This window comes from Tupaia chinensis, unplaced genomic scaffold (assembly GCF_000334495.1).
Source record: "Tupaia chinensis unplaced genomic scaffold, TupChi_1.0 Scaffold000513_1, whole genome shotgun sequence".
Lineage (NCBI taxonomy): Eukaryota > Metazoa > Chordata > Mammalia > Scandentia > Tupaiidae > Tupaia > Tupaia belangeri.
The window spans coordinates 1,406,074-1,420,531 of NW_006160026.1; the positions used below are offsets into that span (position 1 = coordinate 1,406,074).

The 14,458-nt window shown below is 40.7% G+C and overlaps 1 pseudogene; it reads left to right on the plus strand.

Annotated features, from left to right (window-relative positions):
- The first annotated feature begins 1,750 nt into the window (after positions 1-1,750).
- Positions 1,751-2,722, plus strand: LOC106735752 (heterogeneous nuclear ribonucleoprotein M pseudogene; annotated as a pseudogene).
- Positions 2,723-14,458: the final 11,736 nt, after the last annotated feature.

Consider the following 14,458-nt stretch of genomic DNA (forward strand, 5'->3'; position numbering starts at 1 on the left):
CGCACGCACACGTGCACGGCATGAGTTTTAAGCCACCGGATCCGGGACGCGAACCGCGGTCGACTACATGGGAGTCCAGCGACATAGCCATTACGCTAACTGCTGGTTCCCTCCCACAGGTCGTTTTAGGGAATCAAAATCACTTTAGAAAATGTGCTCCCTGTTTGCAACAGGCACTGGGGGAGAAAACAAGATGAACAATGTCTATCCCTAAGCTCAGGAGCCATCCAGCAGGGACGCCAGATCCTCAAAGTGTTTCTAGATAATGTGAAGTGAGGTAAGAAATGAAAAGTAAAAATGGAGTCATTAAGATAATGAATCTAGAACCTATTTCATTTCATTTCATTTCATTTTTTCTTGTCACAGGATGTGTGGACTCAGCAAACAAAGACCCAGGGAGAGGGAGAAAGCACTCCCCTTCAAATGGACATGAACATGTAGCAATCCCTTCTCCCAGAATTCTCCAACCTGTTGGAGTTTGGTCCAAGAAGCTCTTTTAAACCAAAATTAAAGGACTACTATAGTGATCATGGTAATGTAATTTGTACCTGATGGCCAGGGCATAAGTTGAGCCTGTAATACCTTTCTATACTCTAAAAAAAAATGTCAATTCAGTTTCTTGGGATGAGTCAGACTCCTTGTCTAGTGAGTCCTTGCTAGTACTCTATGAGGTGAAGAATGCTGAGATGCCTAAATCTCAGTTGACCCTGTCAGTTATTCCTGTTGAAATATTGTCCTGTAATAGATAAAAATCTCCCTTGATTAGAAACAGATTGGCAAGTTTACCAAGCCAAAACAATCATTCTGTAAAAAGTTTCACTCATCCTATTCAAACGGCTGAAGTTGAAATGAAAATAATCATGTCTGCACTTCAAACATGCCTCTTACTCAGCAGTCAGCCCCTTATCCCCACTTCCACTTCAGCCAAAGGGACAATCTGTTCTCAACAGCCTGAGAAGTCTTTTTGTCATTTTGCAAACTTGCAAAAAAGACACCAAGTGCTTGGCTTTGTGAGAAAAGTGATTGTGATGGAAATTTTCACACATTTTCCTCTCCTTGCATAAATTTTCGATGTTTCACTCTTTTGGGGGAAGGGTGGCTGTTGAGTTGAAATGCTCTGATTCTATATTGCCTTCATAATTCCAGCCAGATTATCTTGTTTTGCTTTAGTTTAGGGCATGCCTCATGGTTCTACATGACACTGTTCAAAGACTCTCACTGAAATTTTTCCTCAATTACAAATCACATCTTCTCAACGTGAGTGTACACCTTTTTAGGGGAAATTCTGTAATTTATGCTTAACACCTTTTTAGGGTAAATTCTGTAATTTATGCTTGTTTTGGTTCCTCTCACTTGTTGTCAAGGTTTCTGTGCATCCATTGCTGGTGTTTAACTTGGCCAGTGGCTGATAAGCAATGACTTTCAAGTTTATGATGTTGCTTAAAGCACTAGGAAGTATCATCCCTTATGTAGATACTCAGCCTGATCCCCTTTAAGATCAATCTGATAAATCCATATGAGAAAACTGAGGGTTTAAGATGCCTAGAGTCTTGTCAGTGACAAGTTGTCTAGTTTGAGACAGAATCGAGTCTCCTTGCCATTCTTTTTTTTTTTTTCTTTACTTTCAAATCTTACACTTCATCAAGAATAAACATACCTCCTTAACTCATAGACCATTTGGTTCATAGTTCTGTCACTTTTCTTTCAATTTCTTCAACTTCTTTTGACACAAATATTCTGTAAAAATGACATGGAAATGGGGCCCTTTGGTGGTGGTATGGAGCACATGGGTCGATTTGATCTGGAATGAATATGGGCAGAATGAACGGTGGAGGCGAAGGCAGTGTCCTTGGGATTGAGAGGATGTATCCTGGCGACGACCACATTGGCAGTGCTGGCATGGAGCACATGGGCACAGGCCTGGGCCACGGCATGGATCATGTGGGCTCCAAGATTGAGCGAATGGGCCTGGTCATGGACCGTATGGGCTCAGTGGAGCGTATGGGTTCCATCATGGAGCGTATGGGCCTGCTGGCCCTTGACCACATGGTCTCCAGCATTGAGCGCATGGTCCAGACCATGGAGCGCATGGTCTGGCATGGAACGAATGGGTGCCGGCATAGGCTTCGGCCTGAAGCACATGGCTGCACCCATCGACCGTGTGAGCCAAAACATTGATCACATAGGCTCTGGCGTGGAGCTCTGGGCCCTGTGGTGGATCAGCTGGCCACTGGCCTAGAGCACACAGGGCCAACAGTCTCCAGTGCATGAGCCTGGAGCACATGGGCACCAATGCCTGGAGCTCATGGGCCCTGCCTTGGGCCTGGCCCTGGGCACAGGCATTGAGCGAATGGTCCTTGCCATGGCTGGCAGAGGCGGTGCCAACTTTGATCGTGCCAATGAGATGGAGTGTGGCAACCTCAGAGGAAACTTCTCAGGTTCCTTTGGAGGAGCTGGAGGCCATGCTCTTGGGGTAGCCCAGAAGGCCTGCCAGATATTTGCAAGAAACCTACCATTTGATTTTACATGGAAGATACTAAAGGGTAATTTTAAGGAGTGCCGCCATGCGCTGTATGCCAATAAGATGGAGAACCGGAAGTCCAAGGGGTGCGGTGTGGTTAAGTTTGAGTCGCCAGAGGTAGCTGAGAGAGCCTGCTGGATGATGAATGGCATGAAGCTGAGTGACCGAGAGACTGATGTTCGAATTGATAGGAATGCTTAAGCAGTTGTCTTTCTTAAACATCGAGACCAGACCTCTGATTTTGTATTTTTTCTTGTTAACCATTTTAATTTGTTGGCTGGATATATAAAGATTTTTTAAAAATTCAGTTGCTTTTTGGAATAATCGAAATTTTTATTGACTGGGCTTCCATTGGACTGTTTGCATTGAGATTGCAATGTGTGCAATTTTTTTTTTTGTAGTTGGGGCATCTTGTTGACATCAGATATGACTTTGATAATAAATACAAGTTCCTGAAAATAAAATCACGTGGAAACTAATCACATTCTGCCTTTGACACCTCCTCTGTCATTGTCTTGTAATGACTTTTGTTATGTAATAACTTTTCAAATGTTTAAGCCTTAGCTTTTCTGTGAAGACAAGATCATATCATTCTTCCTGTTTATTCTATAAAATCTTGCAACGTGCCTGACACAAAGTAAATATTCAAAAGTATTTATTGCTTGAGAGTATAGTCCTCTTCTTCCTAACCCATGCTGAAATGTAAATATTCAGAGTTCAGAATGAACCTTCGAGATGGTGACAAAGGAGAAAACAGACACAGAGGAAGTGACTTTCCACAGTCCCTTAGTCATGATTAGCAAATACAGACTCCAGTCCTCATGTTCTCATTCTAAATCCAGTGCTTTTCCTATTGCTTCCTATTGTTCCAGCAGTTAATTAACCCACTAAAGGTGAATGTTGTGTATTTGAATTCATAGTCTATACTTAATGCCTTAATAAAGAAATATCAGAGAGATTTTTCTTTAATCAAAAGACATGTCATCAGGAATCTAGCTTGACAACTATCATTAAGTTAAATAAAGTGCCTGTGTCCAAAGACAGATCCTGGTGTCACCATATTGATACCCTTGGCTGTCTGAATGCTGAAGGCCATTAGTGGACTCAGCCAGGGCCTCATCAGAGACTCATGAAATTGACCAGCAAGGCCTTCAGCCTCTTGTTCAGCAACATGGGCCCCTGGGATTCTGACCATCAAGACAGGCAAAAAAAGATGGGACAGCCAGGGAAGGAGGAATAAATCCACAACCAGAGGCCATATGGAACTATTTGGGATTAGGAACTTCACCACATGTGCTCATCTCCTTCTGAGTAAGGCATTTATTCCCCTGCAGTGAAGAGGAAATCGCTTGCAGTGACTCACCTCAGAAGAAGCTAACATGGCCTGAATCAAACTAGCCTGATCTCCATCTCTTTCCAGAAGTGGACAGCTGTGACCATTCATCACAAATTAAATAGGGAGCTCACATCAGGTATTATTTGTTCTAATAAATCTGCTCTGGGTAGACTACAGAGAAGTGATGCTACCTTAAGTCAACAGGAAGCAATGTACCCTGTTCCTCATCGTATTAAATCACCTACTATGAGCTAGAGGCTTTACATATTTATTTTGATTCACTTTTACAATAGTCCTCTAAAGTAAGCATCATCCCCATGTTACAGGTAAGAAATTCAAGACTCATCAAGACAAAGAGGATAAAAAGATAAAGAAAGTTAAAAACATAAAAGACTGAAAAAAAAAAAAGGAGTGGCAAGAATAGGATATGAACTCAGGTCTGGTTCTCTGGCTCAAAGTGCATAATCTTTTCATTTTCTTTTTTTTCATTTTTTTTTAAAATGTATTTATTACCATCATAATCTTGTCTATATTACATTAAATCAACTATAACTTGATAGTGTATTACATTGTTTTTTCAAAAGGGAATGCCATGCATGTCAGTCAATACAGAGACATTAACATCCCCACTACATCATTCAATATCCTTTCACTGTTTTTCCCAATCATCATTATTATAATTCCAATTATTTTTTAACCAATCATTATTTCTCATTTTGCTTGTAAAAAGATTTTACCTAAACATCATGAAACATTTTCATTTTCTTGAGGATGTGTGTATCAGCCATTATCTAATCACCAAAGCAGAGTTACAGGTGGTGTCAATATGTATATAATCAGGAATTTGTTGCAAGGACTTGATAATAAGGAATTTGTTACAAGGGCTTAACGTTGCCCAGTGGTAGGACTAGCTAAGGAGTCTCTATAAAGATTTTGTCTTTGCATCTAATACCAGACCTTGACGCCCCCTGGGCAGACATTGGAGAGGGAAGACAAAGAAGTGAAGGAAATCAAGGGCAAGCTGGAAATCACAAGTACAAGCTAAAACCCTTGTGAATGGGCTGATGTGGGTCAATTCTAACTACCTCTGACCTTGAGGAAGAGGGTGTCCTGTCGAAGATACTGGCAACTTTTCTCCCAGAGCTGAACATACATTCTTGGTCTAGGAGGCAGAGAAGATGAGGCTGGAACAATTTCCACCCTCACTATTACCCAAATGTTAACAACGTGAACCAACAGGCAACTGATATCCTATGCAGTCTGAAAAGGCACTCTGAGAATATTGTATGAGAAACTTTGCTGTGGTCCATACTAACCAGAAACATTCTGGGAAGGGAATTCTGGAAAATGGAGCTCAGCTTAGGCAAGTAGATGTATTATAAAGCCACTAGAATCTATGTGGGATGACAGAGTCCTGGTCTGGTCCTAAATATCTTAACCAGATTGCATTGGAATCTAATAAACTTTACGTCCTTGTAACCCTTCCTGAGTCCTGAGTCCAAACCTGTTTTCATTGTACCTGCTCCTGTGTCATGCCTAGAACTCCACATTTAATATGTTCTGTTGATTTTCTGTACTATTCTAGTTTTTCCTCCTCAGTCCCATTTGTTCTTGTCTCTTGGATGGCAACTACTTTGGGCCATTATTATCACTATTGTTATTGCTTTATTATTAGAACACTTTAGTTCCCACGAGACATTGATGACCAACTCTACATGATTATATTTGCTTTCTCTTCCCATGCCATCAAATAGAAACTCTTAGGAACAGAAGGCAAAATTGCTTCAGAGGACTAATTTCCACAGAAGAGTACATATTGCACTCATACCTCACTGAAGAATGAGTTTAAGATATGACTTCTATAAACAGACCCTTGGAGCTCAGTAAAGGGATTTGAAAAGTCAAACACGCTGGGGCCATGACTATAAAAGTAAAATTACAAGGCTCGAGAACCTTTCCAGAGACAGGGTTATTTCAAACATTGCTATCTTGTAGGTGTTATTCTTAACAGAAAACGGGTTTGAGTCAGCTTTCATTTCAGCATTCAACTGGAATGGGAATCATGCAAAAACTTCATTTGACTGCAGAGGAGTTCATTAGAACATTCTTGAGTCTTATCACAACCTCTGAAACCCCCCTTTCCTCTCTCTAAAACTCCCTCATGCATTTCTTTGAGCATTTGTTTATTTAATCAATGAAAACAAATCAGGTGCTTATACTCTGCTGGGTCCAGAGAACATAAAGATGGATAAGACAGAGCCCTCACTCTCAAAGACTAACAAATAAGATAGACGGAATATAATCCAACACACTTAAGAAGTATTGCAGATACTATAACAGAAGTCTGAATGTGGGAGCCATGGGAACAGACAACAGGGAGAGAGCAATTCTCTAGAGATAAGGAGGGGTGCAGTTCCACTTTATTTGAAGAGATGGGCATTCGACAGGTGCTGAATGATTGGACACCCATGTTGAATTAGACACAACCAATTCTCTGAGGCATTCTGATTAGGAATTAGGGATTTTTTTTGTTTATATATATAAAATAAATACATTTATTTATTATTTATATTTAATCATTGTACACCTTTACAGGATACAGCATGGTTTTTCCCATCATGAATATAATGCATATCAGTCAAGACAAAGACATTAGTATATACATTAACATCACCAAATAACTTTTTTTTTTTTGAGAGAGATTTTCACTGAAGGGCGTGTGCGCTTGCCAGACAGACAGCGCGAGACATAGAGACAGGAAGCGAGAAATCACCATAGAGACAGAAAGCGAGAAATCACCCCCCAGGGGGGATGGTCACGCCGCAATCCCTTCTCCTCCATTCTCCTCTCGGGATCTTGGGCGCGCACGCACACGCGCCCGGCGTGAGTTTTAAGCCACCGGGTCCAGGACGTGAACCGTGGTCGACTACGTGGGAGTCCAGCGACATAGCCATTACGCTAACTGCTGGTTCCCCACCAAATAACTTTTCATTTTTGTGTCAATTAAATCTATTGTTTTTTATCTGTTCCCCTCCCTCCTTGCCCCTATTAACCATCCCCTATAACTGCTCCCACCACCACCCTGACTCCCACCATTGTACCATCTCTAATATCTATGGTTGTCCTCCTCACTATTATACCTTCCTCTGTGTCTTAATTCACATGTCTGTGAAAATATGACACAACCATACATTCACATTAGCTTTTCCCAGTTCTCCTCTACTGTTCTTCTTCCTGAATGTAGAACGGTATTTGAGATGCAACTCAGCAAAGTGCCTGAGTTCAAATCCTAACCCTGTCATTCACTATAAAGTTACCCTAAGAAAGTTCCTGAACCTCTTTGTGCTTTGATATCTGTAGATGAAAAATAAGGAAAACAATAGTGTCAGCCTTCAAGGGTTGTCAAGAGGATGAATGGAATCTAAATGTAAAGCACTCAGGATATTGCACCGGGTAAGCACTATAGAAAAGTTTGTCATTCTTAAGACAGTTTCTCCTTTAACTTGCTATGGAAATAAGAGCAATGTTTTAGAATTAAACTTTCTTCTATTCTCTCACTTCCAAAATTGGCAGATTTCCAAGAAGCATTGTGACTTTGAACAAGTCACATAATCTCCTGGGCTTCATTCAGTTCACCCATCTGTAAAAATTTATAAGCATAAGGAATACCTGTCAGGCATGCTTTAAACTTTTTGTAAGCATCACCTTGTTTTATCTTCACAATAGCCCAATGAGGTGGGGGACGTTTTGTTTACCCACATTTTAACAAATGAAGAAAATGAGATATGGATTTCTGTCTATAGAAGCCATGAGTTTAACTACTGTATTATCTTCTCTTAGAGGGTCACTCTGCCTTTTTCCTTACCCTACTTAGGGGCTATGTACATAATGCACATCTAATTTACATCATAATGATGTCCACCATTCAATCCTCAGAAAACTTTGCCTACACACAAATGTTACTATTATTTTCATCCCATTGTATAGATGTGCAAACTAAAGGTGACTATAAAACATGTTCTGTGTAATAACTAGGGGCTGCCTTATTTGCATCCAGGACTATCTGCTTCCACCACGGGTACCTCCATCTACTGAAGGGTGCTATTTACCTGCAGGTGAGGGCCAAGGTGGGAGGCATGACCATGTACACACATATCCCTAAACAATTCTGCAAATAATTCCAGGAGACTAACAGGTTCTCTGGAGGCCATTTATAAAACCAGTTATGTGATCACAGAGGTGCCTTACAATGTGCTACCTTTCCACCTTCTATGTAACTTCAATCCATAACTTCTATGTAACCAAGACTATTTGTTAAGTTACACACATATCCCTAAACAATTCTGCAAATAATTCCAGGAGACTAACAGGTTCTCTGGAGGCCATTTATAAAACCAGTTATGTGATCACAGAGGTGCCTTACAATGTGCTACCTTTCCACCTTCTATGTAACTTCAACCAGGACTACTTGTTAAGTTTTATTCTACTGATTTTTCTAGGAAAGCAAAACATGTATTGGTGATAATTTCTTCAGAGTTCAGCTCATTTCCTCTAAGAGATGTAACCTCATAGTCTCATTACACCCAGTCCTACCCTATTATCACTGGTCTTCAGTAAATCTATTCATGTTTAGAGCCCATGGGCCAGATGAATTCTAATGTTTCTTCTAGACTGGATTTCTGTCCCCTAGACTATAGGATCCCTCTGTATCTAATTTAGTAATTCATCACCTTAGCTGTAGCATTTTTATACCTCCTCCACCCCTCCCAAAAAAACCCTTCTGATTTAGATCAGATTTTAGCCGACTAAAATCACAGTTCAAATATTGCCTACTTCCTATTTTTTTTTTTAATAAATGTTTGTTGGAACACAGCCACACAGCCTCTGCTTGAAACATTTTCCTCCCCCAAAGCCCTGATCTACAATGTAGAAGACAGTATCTTCCACTTCAAGATGCTGGGGTGGGTGGAGTGTTTCTTGCAGCAAAGACAAAGACTGAATTGTTTATTACCTCAATTGTTCATGTATTGTTTATGTATTGTCTGTAGGTTCTTTCAGGCTACATTAGCAGAGTATTCATGATACAAACGACATGGCCACGAAGCCTAAAATATTTATTATATGGCCTTTTGTAGAAAAAAAGTTTGCTAACCAACCTCATAGATGATGAGATTACATAACCCAGAGGGGTATCTCACCTCACTGTGTGGAATTTAGGAATCAGTGTAGTAAAATAGTAAAGACTCAAAGATCTGGAATCGGACTGCTTTGAATCAGAAGAGCAAAACAATGCTTTGCCAATATGATCAGTTCTGCAATCACAGAAATATCTCAGAGTCAATCTCCTCCCTGTAAAGTAGGATTCAATGACGAAGATAGTGAGGAGGATCATTGTATTTGCTAAGAAAAATGTAAATAAAGAGCAATTAGCAGAGGGCACTGAAGGGCTCGTATATGTCTCAGCCCTTATTATGGGTATATCAAGTCATTGCAGGAATAGGTCTTGTCCCTGCTTCCTCGTCATTGTCAACCCTGTTGGCCTACTTCAGGCCTTGCTCACCTCTATTCTGTTAGTCTCCTGCATTGTTTCAATCCACTCTGGAAGCATAGCAAGTTTCAATCCCAGAACATAATTGATCATTTTACTCCCTTCCCCAGCTTAAAAAACTACTTTTCCCCACTTTTTAGAGAGCAGCAAGCATATTCTTTAGTTCAAATTCCTCTAATACAGACAGAACCTTTATATGCATCCCCTGACTTGTCCTCAGGCACAGCTCCTACACTCAAGCTCTGCAAAGCACTCACTAGTCCTCACTTAAGTCCTGCCTCTGTGCTTGCATTAATCCACCTCTTGGGCCTGGAATACCCTTCTCACCTCCCTTGTCTGCCTTTTAAATAGGACAGTTCCAGTATAGATTACACATGAAGGTCGGTTAGAAACGAATACTTGAATAGCAGTACTTAGTCTACAAACATTGGAGGTTTAGTAAACACCTTCTGAATAAAATTTAGGATGGAAATAGGAATACTAAAATTAAGGGATTTAGGATTGTCTCTGTGCCTTATAGGTAAAAGCACAGGTAATCTCACATGACCAGCCTCAGTTTGATTCCTGACCTGATTCTGGCAGCTTATAAAGCACACTGGGCATATGGGCATGCAGACCTGAAATTCTGATAGAATGGAGAAATGGAAGAGAAGGAATTGCAACATGACCCCACTCCATTGGGTGGTGTTTTCTCCATTTTTATGTGTCTCTCTCTGGTGAGGGCATACATCCTTTGGCAATTATAAAAATTTAGAAGACCTAGAATCTTTGAGTACCTCCTTCTAGGTGAGAACGTTTACCCACCTTACGTTCTCCACTATGCTTTCAAGTTCTTGCTATTTTCTGTTACCATGAGCACTGCTTTCCTATTTTTCTGGAAATTCTTTCCTCTGCTTGAAACACTTTCCTCCCCCAAAGCCCTGATCTGCAATGTAGAAGACAGTATCTTCCACTTCAGGATGCTGGGGTGGGTGGCATGTTTCTTGCAGCAAAGACTAAGACTGAATTGTTTATTACCTCTCCAGAAAATAGCATGAGTAGGCCTATCTGCTTAGCAGATGAGCATCTGAACAAAGGAAAGAGGATAGTCATCTTTGTTCAAAAATGAAAACAGAGGGAGTGAAGAAGTGGAGAGCCCCTCCTGCCTGTTTCCTGAGTCTGAAAACCACCACCCACTCCTCACCACCACCCCTTTTACTTATCCGAGAAAGGTTTGCACTTTGAAAATAGTAAATCTGCTTGGCAGGTAATCGGCTGGCTACCCATCCACCAGCTGCTGCCTTGGCAAAAGGCGCATCGTCATCGTCATGGCAACTCACAGGCAGGCAAAGGGCATGCAGTCCTGGCTCAGGGCCAAGGTAATCCAACGGCAGTGGGCTTTGTTAATAGAAAGAGAAAAGCAGGCCAGAGCCGTCTGCCTTTGCCTTTGCCAGTAGGGCTGGACGGGAGCACAGTGCAGGGCTAATTAACTGGCCGGACCAGCTGTTGGCTGCCGCTTGCCAAATCCGACAAGTGGCCCAGGGATTCTCTATTCCTAACCCTTGTCATCTTCCAGGGAGCCTGGGCCCTGCAAGAACAAGGGCCTTTTCGCAATGATGTCATCTGAGTATTTGTAGAATTTCCTCTGTGTGGGAAAGTGCTTTGGCAAAGTATAAAGGGATTTGACTTCCCTCAGAAGACCCCTTGGCCTTTTGAATTTTGCAGAAAGATTTTTCTGGATGAAAAACAAATCTGGGGTTATAGGAAGAGGCAGAATAGTAAGGGATGGATTATCCATGTCTAAGGTCATGCCTTATTTTAGGTGCCTAATCTGAGGCAGCTTTCATTCAGGGAGGAACATTAACATTGTAAAATCCTACATCCTATGAAACAAGGCAAGAACTATCTTCAAAGAGTAAAAATGGTCTGTCATGGAAAGACAGGGCTGTCAGAGAAAAGGAGCTAACATATATTGAGTGCCTCGTATGTGACAGACAGCTCATATAGACAAAAATTCCTGCAAGGTAGGTTATATCTCACATTTGTCCAGATGAGAAAATTAAGTCTTCAAGGTCAAGCAGCTTGCCAAGTTACACAGCTGAACGGAGCAGCCACAAGGCCATGCTGAGATCGAAGCCCAGATCAGTCCAATGTACACATTCTTTTTATTGATTCTCACTAAAGCGACCACAACTACATTCATAGTATTACTAACTTTCTGAAGAAAATTAGGTTTAGTAGTAATAAATTATTTGACAAAAGATTTTTCCCCCTAAGGGCTTGTGTGCTCACCAGAAAAGAACAGAGAGAGGGAGAAAAAGATGGACAGAGAGAGAGGATTCCTCTTCTCCCCCAGTGCGTCACAGCCACAACCTCTTCTTTTCCGTTTCTCCATCCTGTTGGGTTTGGCCATGTGCATACTCAAGCCTGGTGTATTTTTCAAGCTTCCAGGACTAATACTTGAACCGTGTATTCAGCCAGGAAGAATCTGGCTGCCTTAACCACTAGGCCATGGAACCAGCCCAAGGATTCTTTTATTAATGAAATATGCATGGTCAAAGATTTATAAAGATAAATAACAATTGGGCCTTTATTAAAATAAATACACTGAGTCCTGTGTATAAAGCATTTTATGTACATTATTATTGCATTTCAAAATAGGAATTTTAACTTTATCCTAACAGTAATCTGAGGAGGAGCAAGTGAAAACAAAACAAAACACAAACATGTTAAAGGGCATGATCAATATGAGAATTCTGGAACACTTGGAAGCGTATGTATTTGTAACCTTGGAGATACAAGCAGGCACCTGAAATAAAGATGGCAGGAAAGGGCAGGTTCCTATAATTCAAGGGCGGATGAGCATATCCAGGACAGTGGAGAGTAAAACAAGCTGACTTTTTGCCCCAGAAGCCACATCCGCACTTAGGAAGTTTAAAGGATCTATCATTCAAGGGGAGTAATTTTTTTTTTTTCCAATAGAAATAGTAATTCTATTGGGAAAGAAGTTACAAAGAGAAAGGTGGTAATGAGTCAGAGAGTCCCTTCCATGGCCACTGTTTGGAGTATCTACGGCTAGAACTACAGCAAGGTGTAGTTGATGAATGGAAGGGTAGGTAAGATTAGCGTTCATCAGACACCTGCTTAGTGCCAGCTATTCTACCTTCCTCATCTCAATGCGGTGGTGTCTCTGTGAGACAGGAATGAGAATCCTGATACCACACATGATAAACTAAGATGCAGAAATGGTGAGTGACTTGCTTTAAGGAGGAACTAGTACAAGCATTCCCAGGTACCAGGTATAGATCAATACACAGTTTTAAGCTCAGGAAAGAGATCTGGTGAGACTGTGCATGGATTAATCGTGGCATGGGAAACAAGAAGCCAACAATAAACAGGTGGTCAAGGAAAGATGCTGAGCCTAAAAGTGAAGAAGACAATTTCCTTTTGGTCAAAGCCAAGAATGGGTTAATAACTGAAGACAACACTGAGTCAGAAATAAGGTAAGTGAAGGAATGTGGCAAGCCAAAAATAATAAAACCATAAATGAGGTATAAAGTAGATATTAAGGACAATATGCATACAGACTGACATGGTGTTAGAGCCTGCTGCCGGTACGAAAGAATTGAGCAGCACCCAGGCTTAAGTTTGAGTGTCAGTTTTGCTCCTTTAAAACTTAAGCAGCATTTGCCAGGTATCAGGTTTTACCCATGCGATTTCACAGAATCCTAGCAACCTTATAAAATACAGTAGTTGTAACAGCTTATCATTATTTTAGGAGTAAAGAAACAGAGGCAGAGGAAGGTTAAATAACTTGTCCAAGCTCCCTATATTGGTTATCTTTTGTTGCATAAAAATTACCCCCCCCTCAGATATAGACACTTTCAACACTACATATATATTATTACATATTTGGTGGGTCAGGAAATGGCTTATCTGGACCTTAAACTTCACAGTTTCTCGTAAAGCTGCAATCAAGATGTCTTCTGAAACTAAGGTTTCATCTGAGGGCTTGCCTGGGGAAGGATCTATTTTCAGTTTAACTCACATAGTTGGCAACATTCAGTTCCACGAGGGTTTAAAGTCACAGTTCTTCATAGGCTGTTGGCTATAGGTCACTTCAGTTCCTTACTATCAAGGCCTCTCTAACATGGTAACTTGTTTCATCAAAGATAGCAATAGAAAATTTATTGTTCAAACAAGATAGAAACCACAATCTTTTGAAAATCAGTCACCAAAATGACAACCCCACTGTCTTGCCATATGCTGTTGCTTAGAGGAAAAAAAAATAGAAACAAATAATGCAAAGAGAGGGGATTATATATGGCCTTCAATATCAGAAGGTGGAACTCATAAAGTCATCTTAGAAACCACCTGCCCCAACTCCTCTGTTAATAAGCAGCAAAGCTAAGATGTGAACCCAGGTACTCTGCTTCCAGAATCGATGCATTTAAACACCAAGCTATACGGTTAGCTACTCATTCATGTGACCTAGGGCTAAATATTTTACTTCTTTGGGTTTTTATTGTTTTTTTTTCCTATACAATATTCATGGATAATATTTACATTTCAGGATTTTTGCTGGGTTTAAATATAATGCATATAAAATGCCTAACATGTTCACATTTCCTAATGTGTTAAAGGACACTCAAGTAACCTGAAGTGGTGGTTAATATGGATATTGCTATTTAATTAGAGTGACTCAGTGGGGAAACGGGTAGCAGAAAACCCACATTTTAAGACATAGGCAATAATTTGACCTGTGCTGGGTTGTCTCTGGCACTTTGGATCTTCCTTTTGCTTGGAAGACACATTTTATTCCCAGTCTTTTCACAAAAACCTCTTTCCAGTGAATGGGGCAGAAGCTCTCTTTGTAATAGAAATTCCTATGAGACCGAGAGTGATGAAAGCCTGATGATATGGTTTGTCCATGGACTGCTGGTAAGAAATAAAGTTGATTTTGGAATATTCTAGGGCAATCTTTCATTCTTCCCTATCTTTCTTCCTTCTGTCCTATTGCCTCATAGAGTTGCAGGAAGCTGGTTTTTATTCTTGCCTGTCTTCTCACCAGCTT